General features: G+C 44.5%; 1 long non-coding RNA gene across 1 annotated transcript; it reads right to left on the reverse strand.

The window, feature by feature from the left end:
- Nucleotides 1–266: 266 nt before the first annotated feature.
- On the reverse strand, nucleotides 267–795 carry LOC310842293. Its single transcript, XR_014563062.1, has 2 exons — nucleotides 692–795; nucleotides 267–408 (listed from the first exon to the last, which is right to left on the reverse strand). It is a non-coding gene; the product is annotated as an uncharacterized lncRNA (long non-coding RNA).
- Between the last annotated feature and the right edge of the window lie 12,911 nt (nucleotides 796–13,706).

A 13,706-nucleotide genomic window follows, 5' to 3' on the forward strand; every position in this document is an offset into this window, starting at 1 on the left:
GTGCTGTGATCTCTCGTGTTTTGGGCACCATGCTCCCATGCGAGAGCACCCCCCCCCAAAAAAAAATGGGATGTCCCAATTTAATCAGGACAGTTGAGAGGTATTCCATCTCCATCTTTTATATATATCCAAAATTAATTTTCAAATCTGCATACTTTAAGAGTATTCATTTTGGTTAATTTCTCTCTCTCTCTCTCTCTCTCTCTATATATATATATCAACTCAATATTTCTTAAAATAAATGAACAAGAAAGCAAATCCATGACTTATGCCAGGAGCCTAATGTCAGATTTATTTATTCGAGGTGGCGGGCAGGATATCCCTATAACATCAATCACAGATCATTATATGACAAATCATATCATTAGGTGGAGTTCATCCGGTGACATATATCCATTGTTGGGATTGCTGGTGAGAAAAAGAAAGGAGGGAATAATCAATGTTTAGATCATAACCCTCTAATTGGTCTGCACAGATCTGAATGTTAATGAAGGCTGCAGAGAATTGTCTTGCTTCTTGGCAAATTGTAGCAATGGGTAACCCTCATCTCTATCAGCCCATCAAAACGCTCCCTAAGCCACACCTTTTATCCTCCAGGTACGCCCCTCACTGGTGCTGCCTCACATCCAGAAGGGAATATGGCTTTCGGACTTATAGAAGTTGCAAAACCCTGCCCCAGGCCTTTTCATACGTTATCCACACACTTAGGGAGCCACCATTACAATGGCAGACTCTTGTCTATGCACTCATTATTCTGCTGCAGAGGATGTTTCTCTGTGTATTCCAGAACTCTAATTTTCCAGGGTTCCAGAACACATAGAGAACAGTCCTCTGTGTGTTAAGTTGCATATACTTAACAGGCAGCATTGCCTATACATTGTGAAGCTTTGCAGGGGGTGTACAGCCCGCTCCCTCAATGTGTTCATTATACGAATGCGTCACACATTATTATTATTATTAAAATTAAAAGTTATAAAATGCCCTATACCAGGGGTCAGCAAACTTTTTCAGCAAGGGGCTGGTCCTCTGTCCCTCAGACCTTGTGGGGGGCTGGACTATATTTTGAAAAAAATAATGAATGAATTGCTATGCCCTGCAAATAACCCAGAGATGCATTTTAAATAAAAGGACACATTCTACTCATGTAAAAACATGCTGATTCCTGAACCATCCGCAGGCTGGATTGAGAAGGCGATTGGGCTGGATCCGGCCCCCGGGCCTTAGTTTGCCTACCCATGCCCTATACCCAGAGGTCTCAGGGTGGTTCACATGTAAAAAGGGCTTGGCTCTCAAAATAAACTGGCAGGCTTCCTCTGCTCAGGAATAACGTGATTTACTTTTTTCTGTTGTAAGAGTATCTCAGACTCTGTCCCATTGCCGTCCTATGGAGATTTTTGTGTGTGTGCATGAAATTTGGGGCCTGTGAAACCAGGGGCAATTTGAGGGGAAGGAGAGAAAGGATGTAAAAGGTTCATGGGAGGCTTGCCATTATGGCGGCAGTGGTGTTCCTTTAAATGTATTTTTAGCACCACTGTTGCAGGAGGTAGCAGTGGAACCTCTCTCCAGTGTCCACCATGCCCCTGAAAGGAAACAGTGTGAGACAGATTGCGGCCCAAGGCAAAGGACAAGATGGAGCTCCTTCCCATTCCATGTGCTGACACTGACTTGTAGTTGGATATGACATCAACACTGGCAATGGAAAGGCATGCTCAACTCTACCTGAAGTTAGTTTACGAGGGGCCACGGGGATACACAGATCTATCTTCCAATAGCTAGGAGCTTCTGCAACCTGAGGCAGTTGTTTCCCTTTGCCTAATGGTAGGGCTGGCCATGCCGCATAATGCCAGAAAACAATATTACAGTCAGGGTAATCTGGGGAAAATGTTGGGCTTCAAACACACCATGCCCCTGCACAAGCATGGTTGGTGACAGTAAGACATAAGTAAAAGGGAAAAAACTGCCCCTGTCACTACAATAGTGCTTTCTTCATGAAAGTTTCAAAGAAATTCCCCCAAATTTAAAAAACAAAACAAAACCCACCCTACTTACAGCTACTCTTTACCAGCCTTTTCTCATCAGTAAAAAACATGAGTAATTGTGGCATAAGTTACCAGAGATCTCTGAAGAGGAATCAGATAAGGAGCATGTGTGATATATTACCCGTTTTGAACATTAAGGCTGGAGTGAGCTGCAAATCTTAACATGTACATAATGAACTGAACTGATATTTTTTTAACAAAAGGTATCATCTCAGAGTCATTAGGACTTAGGAAGAAAATGAGGAGCTGGTTCAATGCATGCCCATCACTTGATTTTCCGACAGTTCCTCTTCAGGAATTTACTCGGGAGGAGAGAGGGTCAAGATTCATGAAAATATCACCTTCTTCTTTGGCAATCACTCATAGCCGAGTAAGATTGTCTTCCATAAACACGGTTTTAACAGTGAGTCCGTGAGTGACTGTGGAGGCCAATTCTGGATCCACACATCCTTCCACAGTGGGGACACTGGTTTCTGGGTGGGAGTTGATCATGGTGAGGGTTTGCCAAGCATGCCTTCCTCTTAGCACTTTTCTCCCTTTCCTCCTGAATTTGAGCATCTTCAAAGCCCATGGCCCCTTAGGTAAAGGCAGTTCTCCAACTGGAGCGCTCGCAGGCCAGTGTTTCCCAGTTGTCAGTGTTTATACTACATTTTTAAAGATTTGACTTGAGAGAGTCTTTGAACCTCTTTTGTTGACACCAGCATTGCACTTTACATTTTTAAGTTCGGAAGAGAGTAGTTGCTTTGGAAGATGAAAATATACCATGAAAGGTAAAGGACCCCTGGACGGTTAAGTCCAGTCAAAGGCGATTATGGGGTTGTGGCGCTCATCTCACTTTCAGGCCAAGGGAACCAGCGTTTGTTCACAGACAGTTTTCTGGATCATGTGGCCAGCAGGACTAAACCGCTACTGGCACATGGAGTGCTAGAGCGCACAGAAATGCCGTTTACCTTTCTGCAACAGCGGTCCCTATTTATCTACTTGCATTGGCATGCTTTCAAACTACTAGGTTGGCCAGAACTGGGACAGAGTTCACCCTGTCACAGGGATTCAAACCGCTGACCTACCAATCAGCAAGCCCAAGAGGCTCAGTGGTTTAGACCACAGCACCTCCCATGTCCTTAACATATAAATATCCCATGCACATGGCTATACTGGCAGAAGTCCTAATATGGGAACATAGGCATGGGCACAGCCTGACTTCCTCTGATGTGTGTTCATTGTAATAATAATAATAATAATAATAATAATAATAATAATAATAATAATAATAATAATTTTTTATTTATACCCCGCCCATCTGGCTGATTTTCCCCAGCCACTCTGGGCGGCTTCCAATCATGTGTTAAAAACAATACAGCATTAAATATTAAAAACTTCCCTAAACAGGGCTGCCTTCAGATGCCTTTTAAAGAGAAGATAGCTGCTTATTTCCTTCACATCTGAAGGGAGGGTGTTCCACAGGGCAGGCGCCACTACTGAGAAGGCCCTCTGCCTGTAACCTCACTTCTCGCAATAAGGGAACCGCCAGAAGGCCCTCGGCGCTGGATCTCAGTGTCCGGGCTAAACGATGGGGGGTGGAGACGCTCCTTCAGGTATACAGGACCGAGGCTGTTTAGGGCTTTAAATCATCAATTTACTGAGGTCAGCACACTGAAAAATCAAGCGAGGCATCTGTATGTGTGAACCAATTTGTGTCTACCACCCCACCCATCGATTGCACATAGCTTTAGAGATGGGATAAGGAAGACCCCCAACTGACCTTTTGCCTCTCGTTATGCATTGCCGGTGTAGAGTCAAAGTCTGCCCGGATTCAAATGCCAGTTATTCATATTTTATCATGCCCCCCCCCCCTTTTTTTAGGTGCAGAATTGAATAGATGTAACACGAAAAGTGTGCACAAACAGTATCTCTCCCAATATAGCCCCTGATAATTGCAGATACTTGCATAAGTCCTTCCGCAGCGATGCTGCCTCTAATTATTCCTGCAGGCGTACCTTTCTCGGTGGGCATTTCCCGTCATTACACAGTCATCTGCAGAGGTCACCATTAATCCACGAGCGAGTAAGAGAGATTCCACTTATTTCAGGAGAGGAAATAGCACCGTCTTGGAAGCCTCCCAGGCCTCCTTCATTCTCTGGCATTCTAGAGACTCAAAAACAAAAAAAACCACATTCTAGCTGAGAGGCATTGAACATGGTGTGAATATTAATGTTCCGGCTGTGTTAGCAGAACTGTGGTCTTGGGCTGGTGCCAAATCTGAGCATCTGACGGAAGAAGCTGTTCTAGGACCTGTTCTTATGCTATACTGGACATCATTCGCATTCCCCTCAGCAACACAGATTGATATTCAGGGATGTCAGCAAAGGCAACATCCATGATCTCAGAAGCACATGTTTGAATACCAAATCTGAATGTGCAGAATGCCTCACTCCCTTATAAATATATTTTTGCTAGTCTTTTTCAATTAATTTCCTTCCTTCCTTCCTTCCTTCCTTCCTTCCTTCCTTCCTTCCTTCCTTGCTTCCTTCCTTTTTGCTTCCAAGAACAGCTCTGATTTAGGTAACTTTTCATACCACAGTTTTTGTCTCTGATCTTATATGCCCTCCAACATTTCTCCGTTGAAAATAGGGAAGTCCCATTCCATAATGATAATTTTACTATTTATACCCCATGTATTTTACTTTGGCACTGTTATGATGAGGCTATTGTTGGAGTGTAATTGAAAACGAATGAAAATTATTATTTAAAAATAATAATAATGAGGGGGAGAACGATGTACTGTATGCCACCTTCAGCTCTTTGAGGAGAAAGGTGGGATATAAATGCTAATAGTAATGATGAAGATGGTGACAAGCCTTGAATGATAGAATTGTAGAGTTGGAAGGGACCCCAAGAGTCATCTAGTCTAACCCCCTGCAATGCAGAAATCTTAGCCAAAGCATCCATGACAGATGGCCATCCAACCTCTGCTTAAAAAACCTCCAAGGAAGGAGAGTCCATAACCTTCCGATGGAGTCCGTTCCACTGTCAAAGCACTCTTACTGTCAGAAAGTTCTTCCTGATGTTTAGTTGGAACCTCCTTTCTTGAAACTTGAATCCAGTGGTTCAGGTCCTGCCCTCCAGAGCAGGAGAAACCAAGCTTGTTCCCTCTTCCATGTGTCAGCCCTTGAGATATTTGCAGATGGCTATCGTATTTCCTCTCAGTCTCCTCTTTTCCAGGCTAAGCATACTCAGCTCCCTCAACCGTTCCTCACAAGGCTTGGCTTCCAGATTCTTGATCATCTTCGTTGCCTTCCTCTGCACATGTTCTAGCTTGTCAATATCCTGCTTAGATTGTGGGACCCAGAACAGGACACAGTACTCCAGATGTGGTCTGACCAAGGCAGAATAGAGCAGTACAGTGGTACCTCAGGTTACAGACGCTTCAGGTTACTGATCCAGAAATAGTACCTTGGGTTGAGAACTTTGCTTCAGGATGAGAACAGAAATCATGCGGTGTGGTGGCGGCGGGAGGTCCCATTAGCTAAAGTGGTACCTCAGGTTAAGAACAGTTTCAGGTTAAGAACGGACCTCCAGAACAAATTAAGTTCTTAACCCGAGGTACCACTGTACTTTGACTTCCCTTGATCTGGACATTACACTTCTGTTGATGCAGCTAGAATAGCATTAGCTTTTTTTTGCTGCCACATCACACTGTTTACTTGTGTTAAGCTTGTGGTCCACCAAAACCCCTAAAACCTTTTCACATGTACCACTGGCAAGCCCATCTTATATTTGTGCAGCTGGTTATTAAAGCATAACCATGTGTAAGCTGGACTAAAGGTAGATATTTCCTATATATGTACCTGGGATGGAATTCTGCCAAAGCTTAAAAGGGTGGAATTGCCATCCACAGGCATAAGAATATATTTGCAAGAGGAATCCTAGAGGGACCTGTATTGCATAGTGGCGTTCTGAAGCCAACAGTGGAAAAGATGTCACAATTTATTTTTTTAACAAGACCAATGGGAATATATATATAAAATTTCCATTCTTACTAAGCATCTACCTTTATTTCTCTTTAATGGAAAAGCTGGCCCATGCCCTGCCAGGCTGCTTAGTGCACAATAACATTCTTTACATAGTTCACAGCTTCATGGGGGTGACTGACAGCTAGCCCAGCATGTGCAAATAGCTCTTTTGACACATCATGAAACCAAAAGTCAGCGTGACCTGAGGAAAGACGAGAGGTGAAAAGGAGGGTGACAGCTAGGATGGCTGGCAAGGCTACCAGCAAAAACATATTTAAATAGAAAGACATCATGAATATGACAGAGGTGTATGAAAACCATGACAGGCTCGGTAAATATGAACACATTGGACAAAGGCTGTGTTCACAGGGTTTGTTGTTGTTGGTTTTTTTGATAGATCTAAGGCCTTAACAGCCCCCTATATTAGAGACCATTTTTAAAAGTCGCAGATTGCCCCAAAGAATCCTGGGAAATGTAGCCTATTAAGGGTGATTAGCATTTCTAGGAGACCCCTGTTACCCACACAGACCTACCATTTCCAGAGCAGTTTGCGTGTCGAGGTCCCCCAAGCAGTGGCGTAGCGTGGGTTGTCAGCACCCGGGGCAAGGCAAGTAATTTGCGCCCCCTAACCCGTGGATTTGCGCCCCCTAACCCATGGATTTGCGGCCCCTAACCCCCAGATGTTGCGCCCGGTGCGGCCGGCCCCCCTGCACCCCCCACGCTACGCCACTGCCCCCAAGCCACCCCTAAATAATTCACAATTCACACATAATTTTTGGTTAAGGTTTTTGGCATAATTTTGGGCATAACTTTATTAAAATACATAAATGTGAGTAGTTGCTTAGGCATTGGTTATGACTATCTGTCCCCACGCCCAGGGACAGAACTGACTTCTGGATTCCAGCGAAAGCCAATAAGGGAAAACAATATTGGGGAGAGCATGGAACCCGGCACCAGACCCTCAACCCCCCCCCCCCGCATGCTCCCTGGGGCTTGCGTGGCCCTAAGCCACATTCAGGACAAAAGAATGGCAAGCCCCTGGATTCCTTTAATGGAATTCCCTTTCCGCAGCACCATTGGAGGGGCAGGCACCCCCAATCCTTACCCCTCCACCAACCATTTTTTTAACCAATGCCTAACCACAATCTTACAAGTTGTGACGATTTGCTACGCAGTAGGCAAAAACCAAATGGCACCAGCCAATCAGCCAAATGGACAAAATTCCTACCAGACCCCTGCCCCCAAAGCAGATGACCCCATGACAGGCATAGCAAGGTCAACGCAATAGCCCTAGATTAGGGAGGGTGGGCGGGTGATCTGATGCATGCAGCAAAAGAGCCCAGTCAGCGCTGCGTGACTTGATTTTATAACCTTTGGTCCGTCCCCCTAAATGGCAACACCAAAATTTGCCCAGTAACCCAACTGCCCAATCACTGCAGATGGTCATCCATACTAACCCGCCCAGCAACAGAGGGGTGGCCTGTCAGACCCCACCGCAACACGTGCTCTCTATGAAAGAGAACACGCTTTAACAATAAATCCTTCTACCCAGGGAATTCTGTGAATTGTAGTTCTGTTGGGGGGTGGGAATGGGGTCTCCTTACTGCTCTCACCAGTGTGGAATTGAGTTTCAGCCACTATTTGTGCAGGCATCAGATCAGCACACGGGCACCATCTTGTCCTTTGCCTCAGACGGCAAAAGGCCTTTGGCTGACGCCATTGCAGCAAGGTGTGGAAAGCTCTGGAGATGTCTGAAATAGCTTGTTGTATCAGCCACTTGCAAACAGCGCTCCATCGCTTGCATGATGGTTGTCTGTAAAAGAAAGGATGTCATCATCCCAAAATGTGTGGTTCTAGGAACAGCTACCACCATCACACAATTAATGATAAATGTGTGTGGAGAATATCGAGAACCGGGAGGGGTGGGGAGGTAAAGAAATTAATGTGATGTTACATTTAGATTTAATGCTAACTGATCAAATGATTTTTAAAAGAAAAACCGTGCCCAAGCTCTGCAGCAAGTGGCAATCAGTCAAAATTATGAGTTTTTGAGGAATGGAATGACATTTTGGGGGGGACAGATGGGATTTAAGACAGCTGCCCTGCATTGTATAATCACAGCTGCATCTAAAGAACAAATTGGTGATGCAATCAAAGGCAAACTGAGCTGAAAAAATACAGAATATGCGTTTAAGATACATTTTAGAAGTGTGAGATTTTTCTTTTTCTTACCACTCAATAAAAGGAAGGCAACTTTGTTGAAAGATGTCTAAATAATTTCCTCAATTTTGCCATTTGATGGCAAGGCACCAGAACAGTGTTAGTTCTTGGGTGAATCTTTCAAGTTCAGTTCTCTAAGTTTCTTATATTTCAAATCCTAAGTAATGTTCTCCACATTTCCACAGCGATTTGTGATCTTTTTAAAAAAAAAAATTCCCATGGAAATCCAGCATTTTAGTATGAATTTCCTCTAGTAACATTTTTGTATGCAGTTTTGAGTAACACAGGGGACACAGGTGGCGCTGTGGGTAAAACCTCAGTGCCTAGGGCTTGCCAATCGCATGGTTGGCGGTTCGAATCCCTGCGGCGGGGTGAGCTGTCGTTCGGTCCCAGCTCCTGCCCACCTAGCAGTTTGAAAGCACCCCTAAGTGCAAGTAGATAAATAGGTACCGCTTTATAGCAGGAAGGTAAACGGCGTTTCCGTGTGCTGCGCTGGTGCCGGCTCCCCAGAGCAGCTTTGACACGCTGGCCACGTGACCCAGAAGTGTCTCCGGACAGCACTGGCCCCCGGCCTCTTAAATGAGATGGGCGTACAACCCTAGAGTCGGACACGACTGGGTTGTACGGGCAGGGGTACCTTTACCATTACCTTTACCTTGAGTAACACAGAATCATAAAATATTAAGAGGAGGAGTTTGGATTTGATATCCCACTTTATCACTACCCTAAGGAGTCTCAAAGCAGCTCACAATCTCCTTTCCCTTCCTCCCCCACAACAAACACTCTGTGAGGTGAGTGAGGCTGAGAGACTTCAAAGAAGTGTGACTAGCCCAAGGTCACCCAGCAGCTGCATGTGGAGGAGCGGGGAAGCGAACCCGGTTCACCAGATTATGAGTCCACCACTCTTAACCACTACACCATGCTGGCTCTGGTGTATTTAACCACTACACCACGCTGAGCTGGAAGGGACCCCAGGGGTCATCTAGTCCAACCCTCTGCAATGCAAGAATCTCAGCTAAAGCATCCCTGACAGACGGCCATCCAACCTCTGCTTAAAAACCTCCAAGGAAAGAGAGTCCTCAACCCCCCAAGGGAGACTGTTCCACTGTCAAATAGAATCATAGAATTGTAGAGTTGGAAGGAATACCTTTTTCAAGCAATTTCCCCTATTATGGTCTGCTTTTGTGCATTATTTTCACCAATATGTGTGTTCCAATGCACACATGGCATGTGACATTTGTGTGCACACTTGAAGTGAGAGCAATGTCGTGAAGTGGCCCTAATTGGTGGAAAGTGGGCCCATCGAATTAGGGCTTAATCTTTGGATTTTGGCAGGAAATAATGAATTAGAAAACAGAGACATTGCCTGTCATATCTGGAGCTGATAGCAAGATTTTACAGCTGAGCTATAAGCCAATAAAAGCTGGCTTTATAATTGAAGTGCTGACACACAAGTCTTAGGCATACTAGGGTGAGCACATCACTATATAACACATGAATCAAAAGTCTGTTTCATAGAGCAGCAAGTCTGTAGCTGAATATGCAGATAACTTGGCTTAATGAACAGCCTAATTTAAAACGCACGCACACACGCCACAGAGTTCATGTGGCTAAACAATCAGTGACTGTTATTAATGTTTTAATTTTGTGGACAGAAGTAGGATGCATACAATTAAATCCGGTAGAAACACTCCAGAGATATTTATTTATAAGGAAGCTTGCTAAATTTACATTGTCATCTGTTAGAGAACAGCTGCTGGGTCAGGGTTACAAAACCGCAGGAAATAAAAGGGTTCATTTTTTTCCTGGCACCTTATAAAGCGTCAAACATTCCTGGAGAAGATGCCCAGGATAGCTCAAGTGTCAGGAAAGAATTGAGGGAGGTGAAATGGCAAAAGAGCACGGCTAATGACATGGCTGAAAGACTCTTCCGCAAGGGAACAGGTGAGCGTTTTAGGGGTGCTGCTGCAGCTACAGATGTCCTTTGTGGCTTGGAGTGCCACCTTTGCTGGTAAGACAACTATGACCATTCCTGGCTTGACCTCAACTATCTATGCATTGGTAACCTCAAGTTTGGATTACTGCTGTGTCAGACCCTCCAAGTGTCCCTATTTTCCAGGGAATGGATGGGGCCCTGACTGATTCCAGCTACAAAGACTGAGGCTGCTGAAGAGGCCAGAGGCCATCTTGGCTGTGAGACCTAGAAGACCTCCTTCCTGCTTGGCTTACCTTTTTCCACCTGTCTTGGGAGGGTGGGGCCTGTTAGAATTCCTGCTCCATGATTGCAGTCATGAGATTTTTTTCTAACCCATGATGGTGTATGTTTAGACTCCACAAAGTGGGAAGTGAGAGAGACAGGATGTTTGTGTTACTGTGTTCCATGAAGTGGGTTTATTGTCCTTTGTTTGTTTCTCTTTTTGCTGTCTGATGCTAGAGAGGGAGCCATGTTGCAGTGCTCCGTGTGTGTGTATATGTAAATAAAGTAGGTTAGCCAAAATGCTGAGTTGCTGAGGTCTGTTACGCAAGTTGCACAGACTCTGCAGATCCCTAAGTGTGCCAGTGTCTGTTGGCATCAGTCGCTGTGATGTTCGGGCTGAAGAAAACTTTTGAAGCTCCCGAACGATCGACCAAGATGGAGAGAACATGCCAGGGTCCTACTCGAGTGGAAGCTGAACTCCTGACAGGGCCCTGGCTGACTCCAGCTATTAAAGCTGAGACCAGACACTCCAAGTGTCCCTATTTTCCAGGGACAGCCCCAGATTTACAGAAGCCGTTCTAGTTTCTGATTTGATCCTGGAATGTCCCGCTTTTCCTATTTTAGACATCCCTATTTTCATTGGAGAAATATTGGAGGCTGTGGTAGGCTGTCCCTATTTTCATGGGAGAAATGTTGAAGAGTGTGGGCTTATGTGACCCTGGAGCCAAAGAGATAAGTAACTGTACAACCTTTCAAGACATCTGAAGGCAGCCCTGTATAGGAGAGTTTTAAAATGTTTAATGTTTAATTATGTTTTTATATATGTTGGAAGCCACCCAGAGTGGCTGGGGCAACCCAGTCAGATGGGTGGGGTAGAAATATTATTGTTATTATGGAATAAGATGTCCCTATTTTCACCGGAGAAATGTTTGAGGGTATGTTGTGTGCTCCATGTGCAGCTACCCTTGAGGTTGTTCCAGAGGATGCAGCTAGTGCAGAACACATGGAAACTACACTAGCGGCCAAAATAGTGGAAACCTTTAGGGAAAAGTGTATTTATGAGGTTTGATGGTTTATAACACCACTATTTTTTGGAGTAATACCATAAAATTATATATCAATGGAAATATAATTTAATGAAGAATGTAACGCAACAAAGTTTATTCAATTATCTCTAGTCTATCAAAATTTATAGCCAAATAACCAGGAAAAGGAAGCATAACTTGCTTAGGTTGATATGCAGTAGGTTTCCTTCATTTGAATGTAGCCAATGAGCATGAGTGTCTAGAGAGCCAATCAGGTGTTATGAGCCATCAAACCTCAGAAATACACTTTTCCCGAAAGGTTTCCACAATTTTGGCCACTAGTGTAGGTTGTTTGAGGGGGGAAAGTACAACCACCATATAACACCTTGTTCACTGGGTTTGCATGGGCTGCCAATCTGCTACTGGGCCAATGTCAAAGTTTTTAATAAAAAAATTCCTTCCAATAGCACCTTAGAGACCAACAAAGTTTGCTATTGGTATGAGCTTTTGTGTGCATGCACACTTCTTCCGATAGCGCATGAAAGCTCATACCAATAACAAACTTAGTTGTTCTCTAAGGTGCTACTGGAAGGAATTTTTTAAATTTGTTTCAACTACGGCAGACGAACACGACTACCTACCTGTAACTAGAACCATGGAAAGTTTTTAATGTGTAAGCCCCTATACAGCTATATACCCCTGTACGTGAAATACTGCCTTATAAACTCAGTAGGTCACTGGGGTCCACAGGAGAGCTTCTCCTGAACTTTCCAAAGTTATTAGGATTCCACTTCACTCAGAGCAAAGCATTCAATGACCCTGTTTTGTGGAACAGTATTCCTGCTGAGATACAGGAACCTACTACAGTGGTACCTACTTAATGTCAGCATCACCGTTGAGCCAGTGCCACTGACTGGACTCATCCACTTCAGCCCCGACTGGGCCAGGCGAGCTGGGTAGCACTTCCAGAGACCACCTTCTGCACAGGAACAGGTCTAAGTGCTGTGGACTCACAGCTTAGAGTTGTGAGCACCAGATTCACTCCAACAAGTAGACAGTCGTCGCACAGCATAGTACAGCAGAGTATAGCAGAGCATAAACAACTCAGACAGCAGCTCTGTAGAATATCTTCTTCAATCCATCAACAACTATAATACACAACTATATACAGAGCTAAATGAGGTCTAAATGAAAATGCTGAACTGCACTGAGTGTCTGCAGCTGCTCTTAGCAGCAACCTTATCTATACACATGATCTCTCTCTAACACTCAGTCTCTCCCTCCCTCTCCCTCTCTCTCTCTCTCTCTCTCTCTCTCTTTGATGAGGCTGCAGTGAAATAAGTAGAGAGCAGAAATCACCCCCTCCTCTATGGAGAATCAGCAGAGAACATCAGCAGATTCTTGGATATGGGAGGGGTGAAATCTCCTCACTTAATTCCTTCCGGAGGTCTGCTCTTAACCTGAAACTGTTCTTAACCTGAGACACCACTTTAGCTAATGGGGCCTCCCACTGCTGCTGCACCGCCACCGCACAATTTCTGTTCTCATCCTGAAGCAAAGTTCTTAACCTGAGGTACTATTTCTGAGTTAGCGGAGTCTGTAACCTGAAGCGTCTGTAACCTGAAGCATATGTAACCCGAGGTACCACTGTATCTTCATTTTCCAGAATCAGCCGAATACATTTATGTCCAAATAACCTGTCCTGGGTCTCTCCTGTGGAAATCCATTTTGTATTTATTAATTTTTTAAAAAAAATAATCTTGTGTGTTCTTTTTCTTTTGCTGTTCTTAACTGCTTTTATTTGTTTGCTTGTTACATTTTGTACATCACCTTGAGTTATATTTGTGGAAATAGACATCATCACCACCCCTATGATCACATCAATACTGGTTTTCTTTCACCAGTTTATTTCCTGAAGTGTTCCCACAGTAACAATCAAGCATAGGAGCCAACTCCTAGGGACTGAGGTCCCTGTGCCTCCCCCACAATAAAATATTTGAGGAGCCCAGGACCCCCATGTGCATTGCTAGCAAAAGGTGTGTGTCCATGGCAGGGGAGGGAAATCTGTTGATATGTGTGAACTGCAAAGCCTGTGGCAAACTGTAAAGGTAAAGATAAAGGGACCCCTGACCATTAGGTCCAGTCGTGACCGACTCTGGGGTTGCGGTGCTTATCTCGCTTTATTGGCCGAGGGAGCCGGCGTACAGCTTCT

Source organism: Podarcis gaigeae, assembly GCF_964106915.1.
Source record: "Podarcis gaigeae genome assembly, chromosome: 3".
Taxonomy (NCBI): Eukaryota; Metazoa; Chordata; class Lepidosauria; order Squamata; family Lacertidae; genus Podarcis; species Podarcis gaigeae.